Below are 17,386 nucleotides of genomic sequence, written 5' to 3' on the forward strand. Positions count from 1 at the left end.
CAGGGCAGGGGAAGGGAAAGGGAAAGGCAGACAGCTGGCCACCCGCCACAGAAGGGAACAGGGGACCAGCGCATCACTGGGAGATTGGTGAAGGAAAGCCCATACGGCAGCACTGCCAGTGGTGGTGGGTGGCGGTGACAAGGCGCCGCGCCACCACAACTGACCAAACTGGGGGCCCGGAGGGATGAACTCTGCAAAGCGGGTGCTCCAGGAGTGGGGTTTTCCCAAGTCTGCGCTTAGGGGGACGAAGGCCTGGCTGCGCGGGGAGGAGAGGCACCCTCTCCCCAGGGCACAGGCCTGCGAGGTGCCCCAACTGCATCACACAACACACGGTGCGCAGCACAGCAGTCGCTGCCAGGCTTGGAGGGGAAGGAGGGCAGGACAGGCGCAGCAAGGCATGCCACTTGTGGCTCATGGAGACAGATGGTCGCCATAACTTGGTGGGCAGGGCAACCAGAAGACCGGGGCTGCAGGTGCACGCACCGGGGTCCTGGCTCTGCTGCTGTCCCCCACTCGCCACCACTGCCATGCAACACTGCTGTGCCCCACTCTTCCCCCTATGTGCCCCCAAGAGGCAGCACCACTCTGCCAACACGACAATAGGGGTGACGATTGACCGTCAAGCGACACTCAGACAGGTATAGCCCCAGCAGGAAACTGGGGCCGCAAGTGCATTTGAAGCATCGATGATCAATGTGTCCTGCAATTCACATTAATTCTCGCAGCTAGATGAGTTCTTCATCAACACACAAGCTGAGTGATCCACCACTAAGAGTTGTCTCCCTTTCAGTCCCTGCCGTGCGCGTGGGGGAGCAACCAGCATTCGCAGCCCCTGAGGGCCTCCTCCGCTCCACCTCCCTCCTCATGCCAACACCAGCTGCTGAGCAAGGGACAGTCAAGAGAGAGGGCTCACCTCGCTGACCGTAGAAGCACAGAGGGAGGGGGAAAAAAGGAGGGCAGAACCCTAGCTCCCCACCTGCGACAAAGCCTTTCTTGCTTCGAGTCCTGCCCAGGTGCCTGGCTCAGCCCAGCCCAGCAGGGAGCAGCGTGCCAGCCACGCCGCCTGCCTCAGGAAGGGGGGTTCCTGAAGACCCTTGGAGTTGGAGTCCGGCCACCACCGCAACCGCCACCACCCACTGCCCATGCACCCGCAACCTACCGGCACTGCACTTCCAAGCTCTTTCCTTGCCTTGCCGGCCTCCAGCTCCACTGTCCCTGAGATGTCACCCATGCCCATGCACACACAGAGCCTCCCAGATGACACCATGCACACTCCCATTCCTTCCGAGGACAGATGCCTGGTGGTGGGTGGATTGGCAAGGTGGGATGTATGGGGACGGCGCCCGCTCCTTCCGCCTCCACGTGGAGACCGCAGGGGGCCACCCCCACCACCCGCCTGCTGCCCACCAGCTCTCTGGCGAAGCCAGGTTGGGCAGAACAAGGTAAGCACTCCGGATGGTGGAGTGCTGGGGGGGGTATGGTGATGCCAGTGGTCATGATGGGAGAGTGAAAGCACCAGCCAGGGAGGAGACTGGATGCACGGGGGCTCGGCTTCCGGACACCCAGGTCGCATCAGGCCACCCGAGTCTTTAAACCCCCACACAGCTCTCCGACCAAGAACCCTTGGGCCTGGAGCCCAGCACTCATGGCCATCCCTACCCAGGGTGGCTACCAGTGGCCACGGTGGCTGGAGGCCCTCCTCCCTCGCGCCCCCACCCAGCCAACTTGCAGTACGGACCCCATAGTACAGCATGGGGTGGTGGGAAGAGTGGGGTGGGGGGAAGAGCAGGGGGGCCCTGCCAGTGTGGCACATGCAGCGCCCAGGAGCAGCAATTTGGCACATGGGACCACACCCACACCCACATGGCTGGGTCACCAACAGGGGGCAGGAGAAGCGCGGACGCTAGGTACCTGGCTCTGGGGTGAGGGAAACGACCTGAAATCCCTGCAGGGGTGCCTCCCCCGCCACCACCTGCCGCTGGGCCACTGCCGCTTCGTCCTCTTCAACTTCTTCATCAATGACCTGGATGAAGGGACAGAGTGCACCCTCAGCAACTTTGCTCATGAGACAAAACTGGGAGCAGTGCCTGATACACCAGAGGGCTGTGCTGCCATTCAGAGAGACCTGGACAGGCTGGAGAGCTGGGCGGAGGGGAACCTCATGAAGTTCAACAAAGGCAAGTGCAGGGTCCTGCCCCTAGGGAGGAATAACCCCATGCACCAGGTCAGGTTGGGGCTGGACCTGCTGGAAAGCAGCTCTGCCGAGAAGGACCTGGGAGTGCTGGTGGACACCAAGTTAAGCATGAGCCAGTAATGTGCCCTTGTGGCCAAGAAGGCCAAAGGTATCCTGGGGTGCATTAGGAAGAGTGTTGCCAGCAGGTCGAGGGAGGGGATCGTCCCCCCTCTGCTCAGCCCTGCTGAGCCCACAGCTGCAGTACCGTGTCCACTTCTGGGCTCCCCACTAGCACAGAGACATGGCACTACTGGAGAGAGTGCAGTGGAGGGCTACAAAGATGCTTAGGGCACTGGAGCATCTCCCCTATGAGGAAAGGCTGAGAGAGATGGCACTCTTTAGCCTAGCAAGGAGAAGACTGAGAGGGGATCTTACAAATATCTGCACCCCCACTGCATCTCCCTCCAACACTGCACAGGCACACAGTGCCTGCACTGGGGTTGTCCTGCCAAGATTTGCAGCTCCAAGGTTGGGGGCCCCAGGGCAGAGCACGGTGCGGTGCTAGCAAGGCCTACACCTCCCACAGGGTTACCCTGAAGTAGCACCTTCACCCTTGGGCCTTCTCTCAGCAACTCCCTCCCGCTGAGGGCAAGGAGGATTCTGGGGACAAGGAGGTCCTGGCAATCAAAGCTGCCTTTGAGGAGTGACAGCACCTTCTCAAGGGAGCACAAGAATGGGCACTGGTGCTCACCAAGCCCTGCAACTTCCCCTGCTCTTGAGGCATGAAGGACCTCCCTCCTTCCCCAGGAGGACAAACAACATTTGGACACACCTTGCGTGTGAACCCCCTCTGCTTTTTCCTTGGAGACACTCCCTCACTGCCACAGCACAGGAGGAGCTTCTTGCAGAAGCAACATGTTTTCTACTGCCAAATTGGCAGCATTTGCTGTGCCACAGAAAATGACCTGCTGTTGGCACCCCATTGTGCTGGCACAGCATCACGCAGGCACAGCCTCCCCTAGCCTGTGGGAAGAGGATGGCTGCCTGCCCTGGGGCACACAGATGTCTACCCCCTAGGCACTGCTGTTAGCACTGGTCTTCCGTGTGCCAAGCACTTGGCACCAGAAGCGAGAGCCCCTTGGGGCTCGCCCCCCCTGCCTCACTGGGTAAGTGAAAAAACGATCAGAGTAATGATATTTCACCAGCAGCTGGGCTGCGGCACGGGTCACGCACACGTGGCCTACCACTTATTCTGCACCTCTCATGTCTCTTCACAGTGCCAGACTAGAGTCAAGCTCAACAGGCTCTTCCTTCCCTGCTGATTCCGACAAGCCCAGTCCCTTGGCTCTTGTTTTGCTGGATAGTAGGTAGCGACAGTGGGAATCTCGTTCATCCAGTCATGTACATCACTAATTAGATGACGAGGCATTTGGCTATTATTGAACTATGGAACATTCCATGGCACCTTTTCCGAGTTGGGCTTGGTAGGCGGCCTGTCTGCCTGAGTCAAGTTTGGTGCGTGTCATATGGGGACTAGATCCCACGTCCCAACTATCTAGGCTTGACCACAGGGGAGCTGGGCAATAGCCAAATTCAGCAGTACAGAAGACTGAGCAAGCCCATGTCATCTGTGTGAAGAATTTTACTGTTGCCTTCTCAAGAAGGACTTTGCGTTAACAAAGTCACAGTATGTTCAAGCCAATTAAAAATTTCAAACACCCTTACCTTTACTTGTAAAGATGTGGAGAGTGTCAACAGAGGACAGGAGAGCCCTTTGTGAGAAGGGTCTCACTGTCCTCTTTAAGCAGCTACTGGAGAGTCCAAGGTCGGCGAGGAAGCTCTCGTTGCCTTTGTACCACTTCCCTTGGGCGCCAGTCGGGAACCCCAAGAACTCCACCTCTCCAGCTTTTGTCATTTCCTTCACTTGTCCCTCCAGATGTTGCTACTTTCAGACCTTCTCTGCCGCTGTGTCACCTACAAATGACAACCCGCTTCATAATGAACGGTCACGTCCACTACTTTCGCCCAGAGCCCTTTCACCACAACCAAGTCTGTTTTGGAGTGTTTGTCGTTGCTATCCCTGAGGTTCAGTTCGACATACACCACCCACCCCAGTCTTTTGGCCTCTTCAGCCACCATCCCTCACAAGATGTTATGCCTGCAGGGCAGTATCCGACAAGACAGGAATGTGGTAGACAAGGGACCGACATCTCCCTCTGGGCCCACAATTTCTTCTCCCAGTGTACTGGGTGCTGTGCAGAGCGCCTACTTGGTGCCGCAGAGCCAAGGGCGCACCAAAAGCCTGTCTCACCTGTTCCATCGGGGAGGTGGAACATGAGTGTCCGTGCTAGGACCTGAAAGATGGTGAAGTATGCCTGGGCAGAGCAAAGCCAGAGGAAACTCTGGTGGAGGTCCACAGCGGTCCTGACGTGCAAATCAGTCTTCCAACCCGGGCAGAGGGGTGAAAGACAAATCGAACCATCTAGTAGCTGCTTCCCTCCGCAGTTTCCCTCAGGAGAGCTGGCAATCACGGGTGACATTTTACCTAGTCAAGCGAATGATTAGAGGTCTTGGGGCCAAAACGATCTCAAACTATCTTCAAACTTTCAATGGTTAAGTTGCCCGTCTTGCTGGCGTGGAGCCGGGTCATGGAATGTGAGTGCTTAGTGGACCCCTTCTGGTAAGCAGAAATGGCGCTGTGGGATGAAGCTAACGCTGGGTTAAGGACTCCCCCCTGAGCCCCAGCAACTGCTGACGCCCACCCCTCCACCTGTCCGCAGGGGCTGGGGGTGCTCTGGCCCGTACGTGCGGGTGCTGGCGACAAGGAGGAGAGCCGGGGTCCCCGGGCCGGTGCCCCAACTCCACCGGCTCCTAGCAGTCGACTTTGAACTGGTGCAGACCAAGGGAATCCGACTGTTCAATTAAAACAAAGCACCACGAAGGTCTGCAGCAGGTGTTGACACGATGTGATTTCTGCCCAGTGCTCTGAAGGTCAAAGGGAAGACATTCAATGAAGCACGGGTAAACGGCGGGAGTAACTATGACTCTCTTAAGATGGGGCCACAGTTCCTAACTGGACTTAGCTGTAGAGGTCACACCTCCTCGCGGTCCCGCTGGATGCCCATTTGTGGGTAACCGAGTTGGCCTCTGCCCCCGTGTGTTGGTCGGTGTTATAGCTGCTTCCTCCCTATTGACTGGCTTCACCGACCACTCGATAGTAATTTCAGGTGACTCCAAATTTATTCAACCGCAGACTAGTACAGTAGTCGTGGGTCCAAAGCTCTTGGCCTGAGGGCTAACGTAAGGCATATCAGGTGAACTTGGGGGCTCGTTCATCTGGCTATATCCCGAACCCCCGCAGTCATGTTGAACAACCTATGAAAATCTTGATTTGTCAACTTTGTTTCGGTAGCCACCCAGACAGGAGAAATTCTCCCAGAAAGCGCAAGGGTACTCCCTGCAAGAGTAACATCCGAGGACGTGGTCCACCTATCCCAAAATTTGACATTTTACAATTCAGATGTGGCCGGTTGGGAAGGGACTTGTCCCGAACCAACCTGCGATTGCATTAAACATCTGCCAGAGGTTGATGAGGTCTTGGAACCCGTTGGATCACCTCCAATGACTGGAGCTGAAGAAGCACCAGAGGAGGATGTGGTAGACGTGGAACCAAGATCTCCCTCTGGCCTCGCAATTTTCCCAGTAGATGTAGGAAGTCCCATCCTTGGTGCCGTGGGGGGAATGACTGTGGCAGAGTTACTGAATGCCTTCTTTGCTTCAGTCTTTACTGCTCAGGCCAGCCCTCAGGAGCCCCAGACCCTGGAGGCAAGAGAGAAAGTCTGGAGAGAGGAAGACTTTCCCTTGGTGGAGGAGGAGTGGGTTAGAGATCATTTAAGCAAACTTGACACCCACAAATCCATGGGCCCTGATGGGGTGCACCCACGAGTGCTGAGGGAGCTGGCGGATGTTATTGCTAAGCCACTCTCCATCATCTTTGAAAGGTCATGGAGAACAGGAGAGGTGCCCGAGGACTGGAAGAAAGCCAATGTCACCCCAGTCTTCAAAAAGGGCAAGAAGGAGGACCCAGGGAACTACAGGCCAGTCAGCCTCACCTCCATCCCTGGAAAGGTGATGGAGCAGCTCATCCTGGAAGCCATCTCCACGCATGTGGAGGAAAAGAAGGTGATCAGGAATAGTCAGCATGGCTTCACCAAGGGGAAATCATGCTTAACCAATCTGATAGCCTTCTATGATGGGATGACTGGCTGGGTAGATGAGGGGAGAGCAGTGGATGTTGTCTACCTAGACTTCAGCAAGGCTTTTGACACTGTCTCCCATAGCATCCTCATAGACAAGCTCAGGAAGTGTGGGTTAGATGAGTGGACAGTGAGGTGGATTGAGAACTGGCTGAATGGCAGAGCTCAGAGAGTTGTGATCAGTGGTACAGAGTCTAGTTGGAGGCCTGTAGCTAGCGGTGTCCCCCAGGGGTCAGTACTGGGTCCAGTCTTGTTCAACTTCTTCATCAATGACCTGGATGAAGGCACAGAGTGCACACTCAGCAAGTTTGCTGACGATACAAAACTGGGAGGAGTGGCCGATACGCCAGAGGGCTGTGCTGCCATTCAGAGAGACTTGGACAGGCTGGAGAGGTGGGCAGAGAGGAACCTCATGAAATTCAACAAAGGGAAGTGCAGGGTCCTGCACCTGGGGAGGAATAACCCCATGCAGCAGTACAGGTTGGGGGTTGACCTGCTGGAAAGCAGCTCTGCTGAGAAGGACCTGGGAGTGCTGGTGGACACCAAGTTAAGTATGAGGCAGCAATGTGCCCTTGTGGCCAAGAAGGCCAATGGTATCCTGGGCTGCATCAGAAAGAGTGTTGCCAGCAGGTCGAGGGAAGTGATTCTCCCCCTCTACTCAGCCCTGGTGAGGCCACATCTGGAGTACTGCGTCCAGTTCTGGGCTCCCCAGTACAAGAGGGATGTGGCACTACTGGAGCAAGTGCAGCGAAGGGCCACAAAGATGATTAGGGGACTGGAGCATCTCTCTTATGAGGAAAGGCTGAGAGAGCTTGGCCTGTTTAGCTTGGAGAAGAGAAGGCTGAGAGGAGATCTTATCAATGTGTATAAGTATCTGAAGGGAGGGTGTCGAGAGGATGGGGCCAGACTCTTTTCAGTGGTGCCGAGCGACAGGACGCGAGGCAATGGGCACAAACTGAAACACAGACACTTCCATCTTAACATGAGGAAAAACTTTTTCACTGTGAGGGTGACAGAGCACTGGAACAGGTTGCCCCGAGAGGTGGTGGAGTCTCCTTCTCTGGAGATATTCAAAATGCGCCTGGATGCAATCCTGTGCAATGTGCTCTAGGTGACCCTGCTTGAGCAGGGGGGTTGGACTAGATGATCTCCAGAGGTCCCTTCCAACCTCAGTGATTCTGTGATTCTGTGATTCTGTGACTGACGTGGGAACGCTAGTCGTGAAGATCCCACACCAACATCCAGCAGGTCCTTGCTGTAGCACCAGGATGGGGAAAGTTGCGGCCTTGTTTGATCATCTAAAGAGGGCCCACGGCCAGCGACAAATTCTCTTTCAGTGCTCCCGTTGCGGGAGGACAAATGTGAAACGTCATAGTATTGCCTGACACTTCCCAAAGTGTCAGGGAGCCCTAGTTATCCAAAGTCAAGAGGAAGCCCCGGAGGAACCTGGGATATGGCGTTCTGGGGAATGAGACCAGCAGTTTAAAACCAAGAGCTGCATGTCGCAGCATAAAAGACTTATGCATCCAAAAACTAGGAACCTGGAGCGGATTGAAGCGACTCGACCTAAGGGAAAGAGCCTGCGAGAAATGCACAAGAGCTGCCGGACGGAGGAAGAGACGGATCTACTGCTAGAGCTGGAAGAAATAGTTAAGACCGAGCGCTTCATTAATAAACTGATTGGGGAACATTTGTCCACAAAAACGGCGAAGCAGATGAGTGATAAAAGACAGCAGCTTGCAGCTGGTACCAAGACAGCAGCACTGCCAAGAAGAGCTGCAGCAGTGCACATTGGGGAGGCCCCGGTGGAGAAGGAGAGGGGTGAGATGATAAGAATGGAATATAGGAAGATTATGGCGGAGAAGATACGAGCAGGTTCCCTGACGGCAAACCAAATGATCGCATGTAGGAGGATCTTAGAGGATGGTGAGGATGCCCGGAGAGTCATCGAAGCATCGGCAGTAGAGTGGCTGACAGAGCTGGCGGGGAAGATCGCCATAGCGAAATTGAAACAACGGAGGAAGCACCAAGTAAAATCCACACCCGTGAGGGAGGAAAGGAGGTGGATGAAGAACAGGGTGGTGAGAAGGGGGTTGTATCTCCGATACCAGCGGCTCTTTGAGATAGATCGCAAGAAGCTCGCTGGTATCATTTTGGATAGCATCGACGCACTGAAGTGCCCCCTTCCAATGAGCAAGGTATACGGCTCGTTTTGGAGGAAGTGGGAAGAGGGATCCCCATTTGTTGGCTTGGGTGATTTCCAGAGCGCTGGTATTGCGGAGAATTCTGCATTCAAGAAAATGATCTCCCCAAAGGAGGTTTTGAAGAACATCGTGGAAATGAATAAGAACTCCGCTCCCGGACCACACGGCCTCTCCCTGAGGGACGTTATTAAAAAGGACCCTCAGGGCAGCCAATTGCCTGAAGTTCAACCTATGGCTGCCGGCCGGAAGGATCCCAGATGGGATCAAAGAATGTAGAACAATTTTAATACCAAAATTCGCGGATCCAAGTAAAATCGAGGACATGAACAACTGGAGACCCATTACCATCGGGTCTGTAATTTTAAGATTGTTCTCACAGATACTAACAGCACAGCTGCGACAAGCCTGCCTGATTAACAGCCTCCAAAGAGGGTTTATTGCAGCCCCAGGCTGTGCAGAAAATCTGAAGCTGCTGCAGGTGCTCATTCGGCACGCAAAGAAAGAACATAAGACGCTGGCGGTCATCTTCATGGACCTGGTGAAAGCCTTTGATTCGGTCAATCACCATCACATCCTGGAGGTCCTCAGAGAGAAGGGCGTTGATGGTCATATAATTGACATCATCACCAATATGTATGACAACTGTGTGACAAGGCTTGAGGTAGGGGAAACCTACTCTGAGAAGGTTAAGATCCTCACCGGGGTGAAGCAAGGTGATCCAATGTCCCCATTACTATTCAGCCTAGCAGTAGATCCATTGTTATGTAAGTTGGAAGAGATCAAGGAAGGGTTTAAATATGGCAGCAGCTCTGTATCATCATTGGCGTTCACAGATGATCTGGTTCTGCTAAGTGACTCATGGGAGGGCATGCAGAAGAGTATCAAAGTGGTGGAGGAATTTCGTCATGCTACTGGGCTGAAGGTGCAAGCAGGAAATGCCATGGGTTCCTGATAACACCCACGAAAGACTTATACTGTTAACAACTGTGACCCATGGGAAATCGAAGGGGCTCAACTCCACCTAATTGAGCCCGGCAGCTCCAAGAAGTATTTGGGCCTGGGAGTAGACCCTTGGGTCAGACTCTCGAAGCCGGAGCTGAAAGAAAAGCTTGACACCTGGGTGAAGAACATCGGGACAGCCCCATTGAAACCACTGCAGAAGGCAGAAATCTTGAACAGGTATGCAGTCCCATGGGTGCTGTATGCAGCAGATCATGCGGGAGTGAACGCCTCATACCTCCAGACCCTGGACCTTGCCATTAGATCGGCAGTGAAGAGCTGGCTTCACTTACTTCCCAGCACATGTGACGCCATCTTATATGCCAGCACAAGTGACGGCGGATTAGGAATTGCACGGCTGGCGAGCCAAATTCCAAATATGCAGGCTTGCCGGTTGCATCAGATTGCCCATTCCCCTGATAACATCACGAGAACTATTGTTCTCGAAGAGGGGACCCAGAAGGAGTACAACAGAGTATGGATCGCCACTGGAAGAAGGGCAGACAAGATTCCATCAATTGGGGATGAACTCCCTGTCACAATTCCAGCTGTACTGGTAGGCTGCGAGGCGGCATCCGAATGGGAGATGTCATCACCCAGGGTCATCTATCTGGTTCCTAGCAAGTGGAGAAAAAGAGAGTTAGAAAATTGGGCCAATCTAAGATCACAAGGCCGTGGTATAAATAACTTTGAGAATGATAACATCAGTAATGACTGGCTCGTTCATTACCGGGGTATTCCTCACAGGAAGCTACTAACAGCAATACAGCTGCATGCCAATGTCTATCCCACAAGGGAGTATTTGGCACGGGGGCTGGGAGAAGGGGTTCCGAAGGGGTGCAGGCATTGTCCTGCAGAGTGGGAAACTGGTTCCCATATTATCGGATACTGCCCAGCAGTGCAGGAGGCCCAGATTCGTAGGCATAACATCTTGTGTGGAATGCTGGCTGAAGAGGCTAAGAGACTGGGGCGGTTGGTATATATCAAACCAAACCTCAGGGATAACAACAACAAACTCTTTAAGCCAGATTTGGTTGTAGTGAAAGGGCACCGGGCGAAAGTAGTGGATGTAACTGTTCGCTGCGAAAGTGGGTTGTCATCTTTAGGTGATGCTACGGCAGAGAAAGTCCGGAAGTACCAACATCTGGAAGAACAAGTGAAGGAGATGACCAATGCTGGAGAGGTGGAGTTCTTGGGATTCCCGACGGGCACTAGAGGGAAGTGGTATAAAGGCAATGAGAGTCTTCTCGACGACCTTGGACTCCCTATTAGCCGCTTAAAGAGGACAGCGAGACTTTTCGCAAAGGGTGCTCCTGTCCTCATTGGACATACTCCACATCTTTACAAGTAAAGGTAAGGATGTTTAAATTTGATTGGCTTATATATTGTGACTTTGTGTATGCAAAGTCCTTCTTGAGAAGGCAACAGTAAAATTCTTCACACAGATGACATGGGGCTTGCTCTGTCTTCTGTATCGCTGAATTTTGTTCTTGCCCGGCTCCCTTGTGGTTGAGCCTGGATAGTTGGGACATGAGATCTAGTCCCCAGATGACGCACACCAAATTTGACTCGGGCAGACAGGCCGCCTACCAAGCCCAACTCGGAAAAGGTGCCATGGAATGTTCCATGGTTCAATAATAGCCAAATACCTCGTCATCTAATTAGTGACACGCAGGAATGGATGAACGAGATTCCCACTGTCCCTACCTACTATCCAGCGAAACCACAGCCAAGGGAACGAGCTTGGCAGAATCAGCGGGGAAAGAAGACCCTGTTGAGCTTGACTCTAGTCTGGCGCTGTGAAGAGACATGAGAGGTGTAGAATAAGTGGGAGGCCCTGTGCACGCATGACCCGTGCTGCAGCCTGACTGCCGGTGAAATATTGCTACTCTGAACGTTTTTTCACTTACCCGGTGAGGCGGGGGGGCGAGCCCCGAGGGGCTCTCGCTTCCGGCGCCAAGCGCCTGGCGGGTGCCGGGCACAACCCGCTCCAGGGACAGCGTCAGGTGGGGAGTTTGACTGGGGCGGTACGCCTGTCAAACCGTAACGCAGGTGTCTTAAGGCAAGCTCAGGGAGGACAAAAACCTCCCGTGGAGCAGAAGGGCAAAAGCTCGCTTGATCTTGATTTTCAGTCAATCGCTCCCGTCTTTTTTTTTTTTTTTCCTCTCCTTTCCCTCTGCTGCTCGGGAGCGGGTTGACCTGGTGACCCACGAGCGGCGGCCGATAGGCGGGCGGCGGTGGCGGGTCGACCTCCGGCGCACATCTCTGCCACGCGGCAGGCCGCGGGGTAGACGTGGTGTCGCTCTCCCTCCCACCCCCCCCTTCCCTTCCCCGGGCAGGCGCCGGCGCGGGACATGCTCGCTCCGTCCTGCGGCGGGGTAGACGTGCTGCCCCGCTCGCCCGCTCTGGTCGCGGCAACCAATCCGCTGGGCCGAGGGCCAGCCCGAATGCGCGGATCCGGGGGTAGACCTGGTGTCTCTCTGCCCACTTTTTTTTTTCGTTCCCCCCGCCACCCCCCCAGAATTGGCAGGTAGTCCTGTTGCTGCTATACGAGGGCGGGCGGCCTGGTGGCCTTTTTCCCGGGGAGGGCGCCCGCCCGAATGCGCGGGTCCCGGGGAAGACCTGGTGTCGCGGGAACTTCCCCCCCCCACACCTTTGGGGGGGGGTGGTAGACCTGGTGCCCCTCTCCCGGGGCGGCGCAGAGTGCTCGTCAAGGCCCGGCCGGCGGGGACGGGACGGGGACGGCCGTTTCCAACGGTTCCAGCGCGCGGGCCGGGGGTCGACCTCGTCCCGCCGCACCCTCTGCCCTGCGGGGCCCCCCCCCACCTCGGAGCTGCAGGTCGCCGGCCTGGTACGCCCTTCCCCGTGTGGCGGGCCGTGCGGGGCGGGGGGGGGGATGTCGGCGGAAAAGGGTGGCGCGCGCGGGCGCGGAATCTACTTCCCTGAGCGCCCGGAGAAAAAGCCCGAGAGTCCCTGGGCGGCGGCGGCGGCGGCCGGGGGGAGGGGGGGCGGCGCGGGGTTCCAAGAGTCTTCCTCAGCCCCCAGCAACGCGCCATCCCCGAAGCTTCGGAATGCAACGGTCGGGGCCGGCCAGCGAAGGGAGCGAGCAGGCGACAACGAATGGGAGGGGAGGCAGAGGGGCCCCGGGGGGGGGGGGTGGTAGTGCCGGGGGACAGAGAAAGACAGACACACAGTGCCCGCAACGGTGCAGATTCGCGCACGAGCACCCTCCCCTTACCGCGGGGCCGCGGGACTCCTACCTTGCGAAGGAGCGAGCGCAGCAGGACTCCCAGCGAGGTCCGGTCGCCGCGGGGAGGGTGGGGGGGGGGAGTTGGGCGCTGTCGCGGGTTGTCGGCGGGCGACGGGCGCGTGCGGCACCTGCTTCCCCGAGCGCCCGGCCAAGATAGCAGGTCCCAGCGGGCCGGCGCCGCCCCGCCCCGCGCCGCCCCGCCGCGGGCGCCGTGCGCCTGCGCGGATGGCGGGGGGGGGGGCGCTGCCGGGGAGAGAGGCGAAGGGAGGGGCCCTGGGGGCCCCCCCTGCTGCTGCTGCCGCCTCGGGACGCCGGTCAGCTTGGGGTCAGGGATTCTTCCTCAGCCCCTAGCGACGTGCTGGCCACGAGGTTTAGGAACGGCCGGGGCCGGGGCCGGGCATTGAAGGGAACGCGAGGGAGCAAGCAGGAGACGAGGAAAGGGGAGAGGGTGTTTGGGGGGGGAGGGCACGGGGCCGGCCGGCCGACCGATAATAAAAGAACAATAGAAAGAAACGGCGGGGGGTGGGGGAAGTAAAAGAAAGAAGAGAAAACACCACCGCCACCACCAGCGAAAAGAACCGCGCGCGGGAAAAGCAAGCCCAAACGGCCACTGCAGCAGCCTGCATTCGTAAACGAGCCCCTTCCCCTTCCCTAGCAGGTCAGGTCGGGGGGTGGGGGAAGCACACGGTCACATTCCAGCCTGTGACTATAGTCAATTCATCTTACCCTTCACAGAGTGGTGGTAGGGTCACCTATTGCCTCTGTGCCATAACTAGTGTATTGATAATTTATGTGCTTACAGGTCCACAGCAAGCAAAGGGTTTTTAGCTGTTATGGAAAATCAGGCTCGCCGGCCTCCATAACAGGGTCCGACCCTAGGTTCCTGCTGAGGCAGAAGTTCGAAGTCAGATTGAAGAAAAATAAAATTTAATGATACACGTGAGGTAATTACAGCTCGAGCTGGGTGCCTCCAAAGAGGGACCCCGAACAAAGAAATCCCTGGGCAATTAGACCCTTACAATCTAAATTCCCCACCCCTTAAGCGATAGTTTGGACCAATAGTAATAGTTAGGTCTGGGGTCTTCCCCTTCTTCACTGGGCCCCTCCATTGTCCCTAGGCAGGCTGCTGCTTATCTTCAAGGTTGGCTACTCCTGCTGTCAGTGTATCTTCCTTATCTCTCCAGCTTGACCCGGCTCTGGGGCCCCCTTTTACTTATCTAAGTAAAAGTTCACAGCAAGTTCACAGCCTGAGGCCTAAGGCTTCAGCAAATTTAGCTACTAATGCTAAGCAAGTTATGCTAAGCAATTAATTCTAGACAGCTTCAGTTCGATATTCTCTAACATTAGCATAAAGTATTGCTATTAATTATGTACTAATTTGTATGTCTTGGGTGGTTGAACTCCAGTTATTTGTTTTATCGCGTAGCAAACCTTTGCATACAATATGATTATAAGCAATAGACATCATAACGTTAGAGTTAGTAAAATCACGACTGGATGGAGCATGAGATTAAAACTTCCCATTGCTGTGGGTGACCATCCAAGAAGAGTTTCCCACCAATGATGTTCTCCATCTTTTTTCACCCTTTCCAGAACATGGTGCCTCTCTTCTGCATCATGACAAACAGTGATTAGGGTTCTTTATCCATTGTTTTGGATGCCTTTCAGCAGTTGACACAGGTCATTGTGTTGTAGTAGGTTTTTCACCAGTGTAAGTTTCATTCCGATGGGAGTAGGCAATAAATCTCCATTTAATATATAATTAGATTGTAACAACTGATGAGACGTAACAGGAGCTGAATAAGTAAAATTGCATCCCATAATTTCAGTAAAGTTACAAACAAATGTTTGAGTGCTTGCTTGTATCTACAGTAATGTTATCTCCAAGTATAAAATCACAAAGGGTTCTCATACAAACACGTCCTTTTCCAAGATATGCAAGTACAATTTCAGGGGTTTCATCTGGATCTCTTTCAAAATGACAAAGTCATTTTGTGTCAAGACAAATGTCTTGGGCTTTGGTGGTATTCCTCTCACAAATAAATCCTTGTTCCCGTACAACACATGCATTAACATCAACGGTTTGCCATTTGTTTCCGTTTTGTTAGGCCCATACTCGAAGTTCTAACGCGTAGAGTATAGTGCCATTATGATTCAATCCCAGCACAATGATTGGGTATATGGTGTATACCGAAGCATTGCGTATTGTTAAGACAAAGGCTGTGGCCTTATTGTTGATGGGGTCATAAGGAAAATGGACTAAATGCCACCAAGGTTGGGAGTCTTTTTCAAATTTAGTTGCATTATCCCAAATTACCTTTCGAATTTCAGTGGGTAAGGTGCCTCTTCGCCTTCTCTTATAATTGCTGCTGCCATAGATTACATCCAGAGTTGAGCTTGGATACAACTAAGAGCTAGAGAAACATTATCTTGGGCTACACCAAGTGCATCCACAATCAATTGGTGGTCCTTTTCATTAATCCTTTCCCACTGAGGCAATATGTCGGACAGGAGCCATTGATTAGTACTCAATGCTAACAGGGAAGATCGTAGTGGGTGTTCCAATTTATTTCAATCACCCGTTGCGGTGCTTAGTTTATTTATGAGCACTTCCGCATCTATGCTATTCAAGACTCCCAGTCCAGTCCCTAAAATTCTGGTTGCATCTCTCTGTGTTCATTTTGGGGAGGTGAGGATTTATCCATGTAGCCAAGATGACCATCCTGCATAGGATGTGCTTAGGAATTGTGAGCATGTGGGCTTTACAGCAGAGATATTAATTTGCATTCATAATTCTACTCGCTTGAGTGACTGGGAAGGGTTGACTAGGACCCATTGTTGGCTTACATATTTGATGGCATAGCGTCTGATTTCTGAAATCTGTGGGGATAGCTTTTTCTCATCCTTTTTAACAGCAGAGGTATTTATGCTGGGGGGAAAGGTTCTTCTTGTCATCTTGTTGGATGCTGCAAAACAAAAAGGTAGAATAGACTCATCTCGGTGGGGTTTTCTGGACAGGTTACCCCATCAAAAAGAAGGAAAAATCCATCGTGCACTAATTCTATGTTTTGCACTACTGTTACCAGTAGCTTCCTATCTATATATTGGTACAGTTTCACATCTTGAGAGAGTGAGATTGTCTGTAAAAACTTAGCAAGTGCAGCATGAGCAATTCTGTGTGAATGTTCATACCCCTGTGGGAGTCTGTTAAAGGCATATTGTATTCCCTCCCAAGTGAAAGCAAACTTCTCTTTATCCTCCTCCTGCAAGGGGACCATAAAGAACATAGCTTTCACATCTAGCACTGCCATCCATGGGTATGCAGCTGCTTGTAAAGTAGCTGTTAAGTTTGCAATGTTTGGTACAGCAGCTGTTAGTGGGGCTGTATCAGCACTCAGGCGCCGATAATCAATTGTCAAATGCCACTTCCCATCTGGTTTCTGAACTGGCCAGACAGGGCCAGACATGGGGCGTGGGTTCTGGAGATAATCTGTCATTTCTCCAAGTCAGCTGTGGCTTCAGAAATTCCATTTTGTGCCACAGCAGAAATTGGATATTGCAGTATGCTAGTAATTTTTGAATCAGGGAGTGCAGGGGCTGCGTGAAGTACACTCACTGCAGCCTCCCTATTTCTACTGGGGTTGGAGTCGAAGTCTGAGCTGAAGGACCACGCACTGTCATCTGGCAGGCTCCAGGTTCATCCATTTAAAGCAGCAAAACCTAAAAATTTTTTTCACTGTGATCTTTAACTGCAAAGCCAGTAGTCAACATGCGCCTCTCACCTGGGAGCCATAAATTAACCTTGGCAGTTTGGCACACAACACTTGCTCTGTTCACACCGGTAATTTTAACTCTTTGCCATCCGGATTGCACACCCATCTTCTTGGCATTTTGTTGTGTTAGTATTGAAATTTGTGCTCCCCTATCTATTAAAAACTTCACCAATTGTCGTTGAGGACCGACTGGAATCAAGATATATGGGCCATTATCACTTATCCACGGATAAGCCTCCACTTGCTGGACAGGCAGACCCAATTGCCTTCCGGGCATTACTTGCCTTTTTGCTTCATGCCCTGCAATTCTTCCCTAAGGGGGAGGAAGGGATTGTCTCTCTCTCTCTCTCTGGGAGCTGGTGCCGGAGGAGTCAAAGTACATTCCTTCCTTTCGCCATTATCTCGTTTCTGGAATGCTTCAGTCAGACTCAAGATAATGCCAGTAGACTGACCTTGAATCGCGACTCTGGGAATGCCTAGGGCTAAGGCTTTCCTCCACAATCCATTTCTCCATTCTCGAGATTCTGTTTGTGGGTCTTTAGGCTTACTTCCCTTCGATCTAGTTTCTGTTCCCCATGGGGGTATCACTGGTCTCACCCTACGATCTCCTCCACGGGACTTCAGGTTCCTGTTCTCATCTGTTGGATCTTCCCAGCCCATTTCACGGCTGTGGTTAACAATGCCATGCATTAATACTGCCCATGTAGGGAGTTGCCTGCGGGGGGGTATGT

At 53.5% G+C, this 17,386-nt stretch overlaps 1 protein-coding gene and 1 non-coding gene across 4 annotated transcripts in view; one reads left to right on the plus strand and one right to left on the minus strand.

The window, feature by feature from the left end:
* Nucleotides 1–17,386, plus strand: part of LOC136996518 (SUN domain-containing protein 3-like) — a 390,273-nt gene that overhangs the window by 334,317 nt on the left and 38,570 nt on the right. The window lies entirely within an intron of this gene.
* On the minus strand, nt 625–777 carry LOC136996553 (5.8S ribosomal RNA). The gene has a single exon (XR_010887600.1). It is a non-coding gene; the product is annotated as a 5.8S ribosomal RNA (ribosomal RNA).

This window comes from Apteryx mantelli, unplaced genomic scaffold (genome assembly GCF_036417845.1).
Source record: "Apteryx mantelli isolate bAptMan1 unplaced genomic scaffold, bAptMan1.hap1 HAP1_SCAFFOLD_40, whole genome shotgun sequence".
Classification (NCBI taxonomy): domain Eukaryota; kingdom Metazoa; phylum Chordata; class Aves; order Apterygiformes; family Apterygidae; genus Apteryx; species Apteryx mantelli.